General features: G+C 33.5%; 1 long non-coding RNA gene across 1 annotated transcript; it reads left to right on the top strand.

Annotated features, from left to right (window-relative positions):
* The first annotated feature begins 824 nt into the window (after nt 1-824).
* LOC124529943 lies at nt 825-11,571 on the top strand. The gene is made up of 3 exons (XR_006966445.1): nt 825-974; nt 1,766-1,838; nt 11,408-11,571. It is a non-coding gene; the product is annotated as an uncharacterized LOC124529943 (long non-coding RNA).
* The last annotated feature ends 3,703 nt before the right edge of the window (nt 11,572-15,274 follow it).

Raw genomic sequence — 15,274 nt, 5'->3', positions numbered from 1 at the left:
AATCTGCTTAGTGCTATTGTTTTTTTTATTTGATTTGCTGCCGAAAGTAAAACTTCGACTGCAAAGAAAACTACAAAAAGTTTTTAATAAATAAAAAATATGCCACACGAAGGCAAATCGAAGTTACAAAAAAAAATGTAGCGTTAAATTATAAAATTTATAATTGATTCAAAGCTCAATTAAACTTGTTCAGAATTAAAATAAATTACCTTATATAGAATAATAAATTCATATTAATTGTCAAGTTAAACACTACTAATGGTTCGGAAAAGAAAATACCCTGAACTGAAAAAATCTGGCTAAAGAAACTAAAAACTTATTATTGTGGCTTTTTTGTTTAACAAAATTAATACTCTCTTTTTTAAACCGCAAAAGCTTATAACAGCAAATTGACTGTAATTTGTACAAATACATTCAATTGAGATAATATTATTAAAACTGAAAGAAATGGAAAGTAAGATAGTGATACAATTATGTTTTTATATTGTTATAATATAATGACTTAGTAATAAAATAAAAGTTTCGAAATTCGTTTGTCTAGACAACAATCGATATTAACTTTGAGGAATGTTTTTTTATAAAATTAACTGGTAAATTGCTTCGCAGGCTTTTGACGAAATAAAATTGTAATGAAGAGTCGATGTCTATGTTTATTTTTTAATTTAACAACATAATTGTATGAGGGAAGTATTAAAAAAAATAAAATTAATGACAATAGTAATACTTATGTAACATTCCAAAAAAAGTACAGGCTGTTTTGTGACAGATAAAAGAAAAAAAAACATATCTATCAATATTATTGTAAATAAACGAAACAGATAAAAAAGCATTATGAATGGAATATTTACAAATGTTTTGTGGTACTTGGAATTCGTAGCGTTTGCCGTAACGTTGATTTTATTCTTCTGTTTCATTTTGTATATAACTAAAGTAAATTACGTGTCATATAATATGCGGTACGACATGCGACAGAAGTATGTATGTGTCTTATATTACTTAAATAAATAATATATTTTACGAGCACGGAGCAAGTTATTTTTAGCATATAAAGGGCATGTAAGAGAAGTTACGACTAAATTCCAAGATATTTTTATAAAGAATATAATGTCATCCGCTCATAAAGAAAATTAAATATCAAATAAGTAACCACAGTGGTTCTAAGAAAATATTGTGTTTAAAAATACATAAAAAAAAATAGGAACTTAATTGATAAAAACTAGTATTAATGCCCGAATTTATTAATCATACACAAATTTGAAATCAAAAGCGATAGCGACTCACCCTGGTTTGTGATGTAATAACATATAAATATACATAAGTAGTATCTTATAACACTCAGGATTCATGTAACTTTCTACCTGTACAAAGATTTTTGGAATTGGATCAATAGTTTTGGAGTTACAACAAATTTTACCTCAGTATGAAATCAGAATAGATAAGTAATTAATGTATGAGTAAAATCCTTCCAAATATTTACTACTAGGTTGTTTGTTAGTACATAGTTATATTTTGAAATAGATCGGTTTATTTTTTACCATAATGGCAATATAAGATTAAAGACAGAAGTCCTGAGTTACCGACTAAACCAAATTAAGTCCTATAAGTCCTAAAGTATAGTCCTGGATTTTGAATTTGGGACTAAAGATTTTAAAGTATATTGTGTTATTGTAAGGCAGGGGGTAAGCATGATCATAAGTTCGTTTGGATAGTTGTAGACGCATTACAAACAAACTGTCATTGGAAATTTTATTAATATAATTTTCAGATATATGGCTGACGGTACGTGGTTTATACAAGGCTAAATATATGGAAGGGAATGAAAAGCATAAAGCTATACTGTGAGTATAATTCCATTTAAAATAAACACATTCACTATCTGGTCCAACCTATCAAAGAGGTCGAAATACAAAATGTCTGTAACGTTATTCTCTAAATTCCAACTCGTTTTCCAAATCTGGATCCTTTATGAAGCATCGTTTTATCTTGTAAGAAAATTAATTACTATTACCTTACCATCAAAAAAAGATAAGGAAAAACCTTATGGGAGCGCTTATTTTTTATTATTGAAGATGACATTTAAGTATTCGAGAGACGATGGTAAAGTCCAAATCATAAATAATAGATACTACTTAATTTCGTATATTTTGTATACAACAACAACAGCCTGTAAATTCCCACTGCTGGGCTGAAGGCCTACTTTCTCTTTGAGGAGAAGGTTTGAAACATATTCCACCACGCTGTTCAAATTTCCGGTTGGTGGAATACACTATACTCCAGCCAAATTCGATGTGGAATGTTTAATAACAAAGCGTTGCTTAGCAACCAACGTCAGGCAGATGCTCAAAACATTTTTAGAAATATGTAAAACAATTATTTTTGATATTAATAAAAATTAAAATTGATGATGAATAATAAAATATTTAAGACAAAGGACTAAGCGCATTCTTGTTTATAATTATAATACTTATGATCATCTGGAATAATGTAGATTTTAAAATGATACCAGAAATTACCTCGTAGTTATATAATTCGCTTTATTAACTTTATCTATCGCCTCCCAAACGACAGGTCTCATTTAGATTAATTTTGTGTATATTTGAATGGGTCAATGGGAGGTTTGAGATTACAATTGCTCTAATACTAGAAAAAGCAGCGTCTGTTGGTATGCTAGTGTATTAGTATGTTTTTTAAGCATTAATATTTTATACTTTATTAGGAATGCGCGATAAGTATATATTTTTATTTAAAATTAAAATTATACGACTAAAAATATACACCACCAATTACGAAGATGCTGTATCGCTATTATATACCTTCCTAAATCTGCCAATTGCTTAAAAAACACTCCAAATGTTACAAACCTGCGATTTCTTTACGTCAATATTAAAATATAGGGTTGTTAGTTTTGTAGTAATATTATAGTGGTAATTAAAGATTTTTAAACTTTTATTTTAAGCAAATTTTCATATAAATTATGTATTGACCGGCTAAATAATTTTTTTGGATTCTGTATTAAATTAAATTTTTTGTGTTTAAACAGGAAATTGTGTTATAATGAATATAGTTGTAATTTTAATAATTATTATTTTTTATTAAGAGTGTATCAACCCTAATTATGATGACACATGGTTTGTTTACTAAAATTCCAGATCGAATGTGGCTGGAGTATAGTGGCAGAATTTCTATGAAATTGGTCACGTGCAGGTTTTCTCACGATATTTTCCTTCATTGTTGAGCACGAAATGAATTATAAAGTCAAATTAAGCACATGAATCAGCGGTGCTTGCCTGAATTTGAACCCGCAATCATCGGTTAAGATGCACGCATTCTAACCACTGGGCCATCTCGACTCCATATTCTGTATAACTATCTCAAATTCTTGATAAAATGATAAATAATAATATTGACGAATAAGATTCGAGATGGTTTAGGAAAAATGAAGTTTAACTGAAGGTTGCGGTTTCAAATGCGAGGACAGATAAGTACGACTAAGTTTTTGCATAATAATCATCTTGCTTGGCAGTACCGGGAAGTGAGAAAAATAGTATACATTGGTAAAATATACATACAAACATTGTATAGACACGACCGTTTCCAGTTTAACTTTAATTTCTTTTGCAAATAAACCTTTATTACCGTTTTATTTCATATCGTCTCGATTCTGAACACTGACAATATAAATTAATTATACTACTATTATGTACGAGTATGCAGTGGCAAGCGAGCACCGTGCGTTTTTTATTTTTTAAATTGTGTATCGATAAAAAGTAAATAAATTGTTGCTGCACCAGGCTTGACTTTATATTATATAGTTCTACTGTACACACACAGCTATAGTACACACACACACACACACGCAGGTAGATGCGAGATTATATTTATAAAGATATATGCTTGCATTTAATCTTGATATTTATTTTCTATCACAATTCATAATTACCATCAACTGTTCTCAAACTTTTTCAAATATATTTTCATGCAAATAAATCATAAATAAAAATATTTGCCTATCGGTAGCGTTCTACCTACTTTTAAAAGTTTCAGCACTATATACCCACAATAATCTATACTTATAATAAATCTGTAGAGAGGCCATTTCTGTACATGAAATTTATTTAAAAAAAAACTATCAAGGGATGATAAGGGATCGCTACTGGTGCCAAAAATGCAATCAGTAAAATTTTTGTCTGTCTGTCTGTCTGTCTGTATATTCGTTATAGAAACAAAAACTACTCGACGGATTTTAACGAAATTTGGCACAATTATTCTTCCTACTCCTGGGCAGGTTATAGTATACTTTTCATTACGCTACGATCAATAGGAGTAGAGCAGTGAAGGGAAATATTGGGAAAACGGGAAAAATTACTCCATTTTTTAAGCTTCCGTCGCGTGTGCAGCCTTAATGGTTAAAGCTACATAGAATCTTAAATTATTATATAAAAATAAATTCCTCGACAGCATATGTCTATCTTTCATAGTTGACTCACAATAACACGTGAAACTTCCGGAAGCTTAGCAATTCGGCGCTTTCTGACTATATTTGTCTACTCTTAGTTCTTACGTTTACAATACTCTCACTCATCCCTAATTACAAAAGTTCACTTTATTACCTATTCAATAAAAAAAAGAATCATGTAAATCGGTGTAGAAACACCAAAGTTATACATGAAATACGCTATAAGTCATCGCGCGTGAATACAGAATCATGCCATAAGGATTATTTTTGTGTATCGGTTGCCGCGTTCGACGCGCTACGCCGCGGGAGGTATAAAAAGGCGGCGGGTCCGCGCGCGAGCTTCATACAATATTTGGCTGTTGATGCGAATAGACGTTTAGAGTGTTCGACCTTATTGACAGACAATAATTGTTATTTACCAACCGTGCTTTTCAGCGCGACTTTTAGTCTAAGCATATTATTAGTTAAAATTTTATTTCTTTATAAGTGAAGTAGTAGTAGGTACGCATTTTAGTTATTGTGGTAGTGTTTAATTATATTAATAGTTTATTTTCGTAATTATCATATAATAATAATTATTACTATATAAGTATATCATATAATTATTACTATATATGTAAGTAGTGTTTAATTATATACCATATTTAGTTATTATATAATATTAATAGGTTTCGTAAGTGTAAGGTAGCTTTGGTTACTGTTGATTGAAAATACACAATGCCACCTAAAAAAAGACCATCTTTATCTCGAAATTCGAGAGATGCTAAGAGGATGAGAAATGCGCGTTCTCAAGAATCGGCAGAGGAAAGAGCACATCGGTTAAACTCTATGAGAGTTAGTGCCTCAACTTCTCGAGCCAATGAAAGCTCTTCAGAGAGAGAGATGCGATTAGCAGCTGACAGAGAGAGACGAGCTACATCACGGGCGTCTCAAAGCTTTTCTCAACGAGAGCTGAGGCTTACCATTGACCGAGAACAACATGTGTTATCCCGAGCAGCTGAAACTGCTTCACAGCGAGAATTGCGTCTCACAGCTGACCGCGAACGACAAACTTTATCTCGCGAGTCTGAAACATTTACTGAAAGGGAATTACGTCTCACAGCTGACGGCGAACGGCATGCATTATCTCGCGAGTCAGAAACCTTCACTGAGAGGGAATTGCGTCTCACAGCTGCCCGCGAACGGCATGCATTATCTCGCGAGTCAGAAACCTTCACTGAGAGGGAATTGCGTCTCACAGCTGACCGCGAACGTCATATATTGTCTCGCGAGTCAGAAACCTTCACTGAGAGGGAATTGCGTCTCACAGCTGACCGCGAACGTCATATATTGTCTCGCGAGTCAGAAACCTCCACTGAGAGGGAATTGCGTCTCACAGCTGACCGCGAACGTCATATTTTATCTCGGGAATCTGAAACTTTTACTCAATATGAAGACCGTTTGACAAATGATAGGGTGCACCACAATATTATTAGATCTCTCGAAGATGAACATGAGCATGAACAACGACTAGAGTCGGTACGCGAACATTACAATTCTTTGAGACAAGAACGATTAATAAGTTTGTCTAATGAAAGATTAAGAATCGAAAATATTCGGTCTCTTGAAACGGACGAACAGCGAGAGGCCCGTCTTACTGCAGACAGATTTCGACATAGTCTTAATAACTTAGATGTATACATAGAAGACCAACCTAGAAATACGGTGGCATGGTCCGACAAATATAAAAGTGGGTTTGCTTATAACCTCACAATTGATTACAAATCATCTTCTGTAATCGGCGATATGAACGTGGTATGTTCCTTTTGTAATGCTTCAAAGTGGAGTAAGGAGTCGGCTGGTTTCTGTTGTTCTGGAGGCAAAATAAATTTGCCTTCATTCGAAGACCCACCGGAACCTTTGAAATCACTACTTTTGGGGGAACATGTGCAATCTAAACAGTTTTTAGACAACATTCGCACTTATAATAGTGCATTTCAGATGACATCCTTTGGTGCGCAACAAATCTCCGAAGGTCCTTTCATGCCTACTTTTAAGATACAAGGTCAAGTTTACCATTTGATAGGATCTCTTTTGCCTGAAGACCAACCTAAGTTTCTTCAAATATATTTTGTATCCGACTACGACGAACAGTCGAATATAAGAAATCAATATTTCCCGAATTTAAATGCTGAACTCATTTCACAACTTCAGAACATGTTGCATCAGGTTAATTCGTATGTATGCAGTTTTAAATCGGCATTAGAAGCTCTTCCTGGAGATCATGATAACAATTATAAAATTGTTATAAATGCCGATAGGCGTCCAACGCAGGAGCACCCTGGGCGTTACAATGCTCCATCCACGAATGAAGTTGCTGTGGTATTGGTCGACCAGGAATGTGATAGGCGTGATATCGTTATCCGTTCTAGAGACAATCGTTTGCAACGTATTTACGAAACCCACAGAGCTTACGACAGTTTGCAATATCCTTTGATATATTGTCGAGGGGAAGATGGTTATAATTTTGCTTTATACCAAACTGATCCGCGTACAGGCGCACCTATTTATAATAAAAAGATTTCATGCCTTCAATTTTACTGTTACCACTTGCAAGTAAGACGGAATAGGTTTGTATACTTGCAACGTTTTCGTGGCTTATTCAATCAGTTTATTGTAGACATGTACGCAAAAATTGAAACCGAAAGATTAGTTTACATACGATCTAATCAAAGGCAGCTGCGCGCTGAAGAATACGTGCACCTTCGCGACGCCATGCAGCAAGATAATGATACGGTGAATATGGGCCGTTTAGTTATTTTGCCCTCTTCTTTTACTGGTGGTCCACGCTACATGCACGAACGTACTCAAGATGCTTTTTGTTACGTGAGAAAATATGGACGTCCCGACTTATTTATTACTGTAACTACCAATCCTAAGTGGGATGAAATCACTCGGGAGCTTCTTGAGGGTCAAGCACCGCATGACCGTCATGATATCATCGCAAGAGTTTTTCATTTAAAATTAAAATCAATGATAGATCTACTTACCAAAGATAACATTTTTGGAGAAGCATTATGTTACATGTATAGTGTTGAATGGCGAAAACGCGGCTTACCCCACGCACATATCCTGGTTTGGTTAAAAGATAAGGTTCGACCTAATGATGTAGACAGTTTAATCAGTGCTGAAATTCCAAGTCCGATTGCAGATCCTGAGTTATACGACATTGTTAAATCTCATATGATACATGGTCCATGTGGTGTATTTAACGGAAATTCTCCTTGCATGCAAGACGGTCGTTGCACTAAAAGATATCCAAAAGCCTTAGTGGATGAAACTGTAACAGGACATGATGGATACCCATTATATCGTCGCCGTTCAAGAGATACTGGTGGTTTCACTGTTGAAAAGCGAGTATCTGGACAACAGGTTATTTTAGACAATAGGTGGGTCGTTCCGTATTCTCCTGTGTTGTCCAGAGCATTTCAAGCTCACATAAATGTTGAAATGTGTAATAGTGTAGAGTCAATAAAATATATTTGTAAGTACATTAATAAGGGCAGTGACCAAGCTACATTTGCTTTGAGAAATGAACATGATGAAGTTACAAGATATCAGTCAGGCAGATATATAAGTTCTTCAGAAGCTGTGTGGCGGATCTTAAGTTTCAACATTCATGAAAGATTTCCACCTGTGACTCATCTGGATGTTCATCTTGAAGGTGGTCAACGTATATATTTCAACGCCGAAAATGTCACAGAACGGTTAGAGAACCCTAGACAAACAACTTTATTAGCATTCTTTCGACTTTGCCAAACTGATGATTTTGCAAAATCTCTTTTATATGAGGAAGTTCCATCGTATTATACCTACGATAAGCAACGAGGTGTCTTTAATCGAAGACGCCGTGGCAGGCCTGTAGATGGTGAGTCAGGTATTTTCAAAGAACATGTTCTTGGCAGAGTATACGCCGTTCATCCTAACAACGCTGAGTGTTTCTATTTGCGATTATTATTACATACTGTGCGAGGACCAACCTCATTTATAGATTTGAGAAAAGTAGACGATGTTGTTTTTCCCACTTATCATGCAGCTTGCCAAGCGCGTCATTTGCTAGAAAATGATCAGCATTGGGATGACGCTTTAGCAGAATCCTGTGTTAGTGATAATCCAAGACGGTTACGTAATTTATTTGTAACATTACTCACATTTTGTAATTTGTCAGATGCTGTACAATTATGGGAAAAATATAAAAACAAATTTTCAGAAGACTTTCTTAGAAATATATCTAACAACGATGAAGGCACAACTAATGATAATTTCCGTGATCTTGCCATAAATCAGTGCTTATTAGCTCTTCAGGATGAGTTAACAGCAGTTGGCGGTAAATCACTATGTGAATATGGTTTGCCAACACCAACCTCAGTCGGAGAAGTAACTAATAGGGAATATTCCGCAGAGATTAGCTACAACTTAATGGAACTGCTGACAACATTAGAAAACGGTATCCCAATAATGACTGCAGAACAACGTTCAGTTTATGATCGCGTGTGCAGAAGTGTCCAAAATAATTTGGGAACAATATGGTTTTTAGATGCACCTGGAGGAACTGGAAAGACCTTTTTGACTAAATTAATATTGGCTTATGTTCGAAATCAACGTAAAATAGCTCTTGCCGTAGCTTCATCCGGGATAGCTGCAACATTGCTACCAGGAGGTAAAACGGCTCACACAATGTTCAAAATACCAATTGATTTAGATTGCACGGAAAGTCCAACCTGTAGTATTTCAAGAAATAGTGACAAAGCTAAGGTATTACGCGAGTGTAATTTAATCATATGGGATGAATGTACGATGGCCCATCGAAAAGCAGTAGAAGCAGTAGATAGAACTTTAAGGGATATAAGACAAAATGATCGACCAATGGGCGGTATCACGGTTTTATTTTGTGGTGATTTCCGACAAACCTTACCGGTAATACCACGGGGAACCCGAGCTGATGAGGTTAGGGCTTGCCTGAAAAGCTCTTATTTGTGGCGTGATATACAGTCGGTGCATTTGACTATAAACATGCGAGTGAGAACTGGAGATAACCCGGATGATAGTCAATTTTCTGATACATTATTAAAGATTGGTGAAGGTACCTATCCACAACTACACCAAGGAAAACTTATTCTGACGCCTGAATTATGTTGTATAGTGCAATCTCAATCACATCTTATATCGTCAGTTTACGGTGACGTAACAAATATATTGAATAGGGACAATTCTTGGCTATGCGAAAGATCTATTTTAACTCCTCGCAATGATCAGGCAACTGAGATTAATAACAAAATACTGTCGAACATACAGGGGGAAAGCAAAGTTTATAGATCAATAAATAGAATGGTCGATAAACAAGAAACTATTAATTACCCGATAGAATTTTTAAATTCTTTAAATATGCCCGGACTTCCTTCTCACGAAATTTGTTTAAAAATTGGCATTCCGATTATTCTACTCCGAAATTTAAGACCACCAAAACTTTGCAATGGAACTCGACTAAAAGTAACCCAGTTGCAACAAAATATAATCGAGGCTCAAATTTTAACAGGTTGCGGTGCAGGAGAAACCGTCTTTATTCCCAGAATACCCTTAATACCAAATAATTTTCCATTCCAATTTAAAAGGACGCAATTCCCAGTTTCGGTGTGTTATGCAATGACAATTAATAAGGCTCAAGGGCAGACTTTTCATGTTGCCGGAGTAGATCTCGGTGTCAGTTGTTTCTCTCATGGTCAGTTATACGTTGCTCTTTCCCGTGTTAGCAGTTCTAGAAATCTTCACGTGCCGGACGGGTCAACTTTCAATATAGTTTACCCGGAAGCTTTGCGCTAAAGTATTTTGGTTCTATAGGTACTTAAGCCCCATGTGAACGTGATGAAAATAATATTACCAATACATTTTAATTTAATAACACACAAGGAGTTACACGTTGACGAAGTCACAGGCACAGCTATCTATACTTTTCTGCCGGAAGTCACTATTCCACGCGGACGAAGTCGCGGGCAAAAGCTAGTAGCTAATATATGTCTATGAGAACTATGGAACCATTTACCAATGGAACCATTTACCAATATCACGTGTCTAGAAATAAGTTCAAAGACTTCATCTACGTGGTATTTGCGTTAATAACAACTTCTTCGGTTGTCTTCCACGTGTTTCAGTATCAGGTTTAAAAGGAAAGGTTTGTGGCAGGTGATGTCAAAAAAGAGGCTCGAGCCAAAATCGTCTGACTTTTGAACTTGAAATAAATTGAAGGCCGAGTGAGCGAGTGTAACTATAAACGCTTGGGACATAGCATCTTAGTTCCCAAGGTCGATTGTGAATGAACATGTCTATTTGAATTTCAGTAGTTCGGGATGGCAAACTAAAATTACGTTTTACAATGATGCTCCAATCTATCTATCTTTCTTTACAAGCGTCCAATTTTTTCTAATGACATTTCAATCATTTTTAAAATAAGAAACAGTATTACATGTCTGTATTAAATGCTATGCCATATAAAACAATATTGATTACAGTTTTACAAATTATTGTTCAATCAATTACTATAATAATTGTATATAACAAAGTAAATTCAATAGCCCCTGCTGTATTCATAATATGTAATAATAATGTGATATAAAGTATGATATTATAAATATTATTTATTAAACACACCTTTTCGCCGGTTCTTCTCAGATCAGTATTTTCTTTTTCGAACCGGTGGTTCTGTTTCAATTGACCATCAATAAGAAAGTGTAAAACTTCTATATTGAATAAAGATATTTGAGTTTGAGTTTTGAGTTTGATATAGAATCAAATGACATAACACCGTATTGGAGGGTAGGGTTACTCTTCAACACTATTTTGTAATCACTTGTCAGCAGGTTGTTCATTTGCCAGACCACCTGCCTATAAATAATCAAGACATACTTAAATTTTTAGCTTAGAACAAGTAATATGTACGAAGCCAATGAGAAAACGAAAGTTGAAGCAACCTAATCAGAGACCCGTGTGCTGTGATTTGGGATGTGTTTGGTTCTGTAGACTTATAGGGAGTATCATGACAATTGCTTTGTGTTATTTCGGAGCCTACGCATTTATATCAGATACGAAATTGAAATTCGGATTGTTTGTACCTTGAATTACAATTTGTATGAAATAATAAATATATTTTTCATGAAATTATACTTGTTTTACATTTATTTACCTTATCAACAATGTGTCCAAAATGAAGCAATGTAGCCAAATCAGTAATGCAATTTCGAGTAACGATTTGTGAATAATCGTAATAGTTTGATTTAAATTTACGACTTAAATTTTTTAACAATTAATATTTTGTTTTTCTATGTTCAAATGCATTTTTTTTTGAATTGGTGGCAAACTTTCAACGTTACTGATAAATTGTTTATATAATGATGTTAATCTCATGCATCCTTCTGTTGTGAGCTGTGCAGAAATCTTTGCGTTATTTATTCAGAAATTTACAGACTAAAGGACGTAACAAAATGACTAACGAAATGCCAAGAGACCGGTGCAGTATTCTACGATCAACCATAAGGAGCATTTAGTATAAAAGTAATTAGTGCCTGTTTTTCTATCGTACACCGCTATATGCGCTTGCGCATCTGACGAGTACATTATGTATTCTGGTACTGCAAGAGTTTCAGTATAGTATTATTGTACTATTATAAATTTATATATATATTTTTAAATAATTTTATTTATAAATTATAAGAGAAATTCTAAAACATTTTGCGATTAGATAAAATTAATCTTACACAATAGTCTTAGATATAATAATTAAGCGTATGTGTTAATAATTATAAAACAAGAAAATATATTTGCAGCTGTTTAATTTTATCGTATAAAAAATGGCGATGAAATCTTATTAGTACTTAACAATTTGGATATATTCTTCATCGTATTTAAGTATGAGAGAAATGTCATTATGTGTGATAAAAATATAAAACCTACGGCAAATTTTCTTCAGAGAAATTGGTTAGTTGATTTTATTCAGACAAATGGATAATACTGTTTTTTTTTTTGTAATTTTAATAAACTACGGGGAGGCATATATTGGCGATTTTGTTTCTGTATGAAGAATGTAACTAGAGTAGGTTTTACCCAAATACCGACAGCTTGAAGGTGTATCACCATTGAGCAAAGATCTCTTCACTTGACGCGACTCTGAAGTTTTTTTAAATCAAGCAATAATACGATTTTTCTGATCGATGCGGGTTTCCTCACAATATTACTCAACGAGCTTTGATTTATTTTGCACAACAACAGAAGGCTTTATGTTAGTTACTTCCTCGACTTTGAATTATCTTTTTTCTATTAAGATCTACGTTTGTTATCCTCACTGAGTCACGTAAAAAAACAAAACATCACGCAAATTAAATCGTTAACTTTTTCAGTTCATAATGTTCTAGAACATTATCGTAATGATAAAACTTATAAAAATCACAAAGCAATACGCATTTATATTATAAATATTTGCAAATACATTGTTCAATTAAAGTCATTGAGATTATATCTTTGATTACTAGACCATCACAATGAAGTGTTTTTTGTTCAGCTTTTAGTTATTAAAGTAAAACATGATCGTACTTTCGAAAAGATTACAAAGGAGACTGATGTGTTAATATAATAATTGCGACTAATGCTATCAGAATGAAAGTAAAGATCAAACGAATTCGAATAAAATAATGCTGGTATTGATTTTTTTTTTTGCAATTCTGTCAGTTTTTAGCCGCGTTGCGTTCGTAACCTTTCAATGTTAATTAATTTTATTAGATACTTTTACTGATTGTTACGTCCGTACTTATCAGTTGTTAAATGTTGAAGTTACTAAGTGAATTATGATTAAAAATGACTTATTAGATGCTAGTTAGTTATATACGCTGAAAACTGGTTTGAGCTTTTAATTACATAGAAAGAAAAAATGATTTTTATAATACTGGTTGTTGGATGACCGATGGTCCACTTGATGGTAAGTAGTCACCATCGCCCATAGAATGGCGTTGTCAGAAATATTAACAATTCCTTTCATTATCAATGCGCCAACAACATCGGGAACCAAGATGTGATGTCCCTTGTGCTTGTAACACAACAATGCTGCGTTCTGTTATTCGGCGGTAGAATATCTGATGAGTAAGAGGTACCCAGACGGTTGAATTGAATACAATGAAAATTGCGTTATTTTAGACAGTCTCACAGACGTCCTTTAAAAAAATACTAGTAAAAGCATTTAGGATAGTCCAAATGCTAAGAGTAGTTAGTTTTATGTATTTTTTGCTCATTGAGTAAGTCATTGGCTTTTATTTACTCTTTTTAATATCGATATATTTATGTACAGACACTATTAACGGTCTGTTTTGTTATATATATAGATTGAGCCGTGATTGTTCGTTCTACTCACGCCTGACAAATTTGATTAGCAGATCCTTTGTTTGAGATGCTGAATGTTTTATGAGGTTTTTTGCGCGAAGATGGACAATAGACGTTGCGCACGAAAATGTCTACAATGTAACGGACTTAACATACTTTCTATTTTTATCTTGAAATTAGTTTAATTCAACTTTATGTTTATTCTTTCGAATGTATCGAATTTGTTTGCATTATATGCTTTGATTGCAGAAATTATTGTGTCTTTGATAATTAAAAGTATGTGCGATATTATAACGTAAATCGTTGATTTAAATCGAGGTTTATTCAAAAAAAAAATCAAAAACAAAACAAACTTTATTCGAGTGGGCTTTTTCAAGCACCTTTGAATCGTCGTTTAACAATTAAGTGAACCTACCACCGGTTTGGAAAGCAGATTCTACCGAGAAGACCCGGCAGGAAACTCAGTACTCTTTTTCTACATTTAAAAAATTCAATCATATTAGTTAAATACAATTATATATGTATCCCTGTACAATACCCAATACCTGGAAGTCAACAGGTATTAATTCTAAGCTTTTTTATCATCTACAAAATCTTGTATCGAATAATACGCCTTTTTTACCAATGTATTTTTTATAAACGATTTGAATTTACGAAACGGCAAAGTTAAATATGTTTGTATTGAGACATTATTGTTTTTCATTCAGGACAACTATATAGGTAATTTTTGGAAGAATAACAAGACAGTTCTTTCTGATTCATTTCAGTATGCCTTATCTGAATGTTAAATCGATTGTAACTTTGTATTTAATAGAGTCTGGTGACTTAAAGATTTAAATTACGAGACAAATTGAATACTGTTATATTTTGAGCAAAATGTACAATGCAATAAAATTAGATTTTTGTCTTTGCACATAATTTTGAAGGTGCGAAATAATGTTCCTTTTGGTGTGTTAATTTCAAGATCCTAGTGTAGTAATAATAGTTCAAAAATAAGGTGATATTATAAGATCTTTTTGGTCGATTTTAACTTTTTAATTTTCATTCGATATTCAAAAATATTCTAAATCTTCAATTAATTTAAAAATGTTCTTAATCTTCTTTTGTAGCCGACATGCCGGAAAAATAAGTTTACGTAATGTACTGGATCAAATCTTAGTGCACGCAAGATGCTACAAGGAAGTGAATTCTACGATGCGTATTTTACGACTTTAACTAAATTACATGACTTGATTGGCAAAACGCAACTTTTTACTAACTGTGATTTCTAAATCATTTTAATACAGTTATGAATATGTATAGCAGTCATGCTAATGACTTATCAGCATAATCATGTTCGATTTTCGTAATTTTTTAACTCATCAAAATATTTCAATGAAACTGAAAAATAATACAACGTTAAGAGCAATTTAAAATATA

This window comes from Vanessa cardui, chromosome 5 (genome assembly GCF_905220365.1).
Source record: "Vanessa cardui chromosome 5, ilVanCard2.1, whole genome shotgun sequence".
Taxonomy (NCBI): Eukaryota; Metazoa; Arthropoda; class Insecta; order Lepidoptera; family Nymphalidae; genus Vanessa; species Vanessa cardui.
Note: the sequence above shows the minus strand (reverse complement) of the source record. Positions and strands in the feature narration are given on the sequence as shown.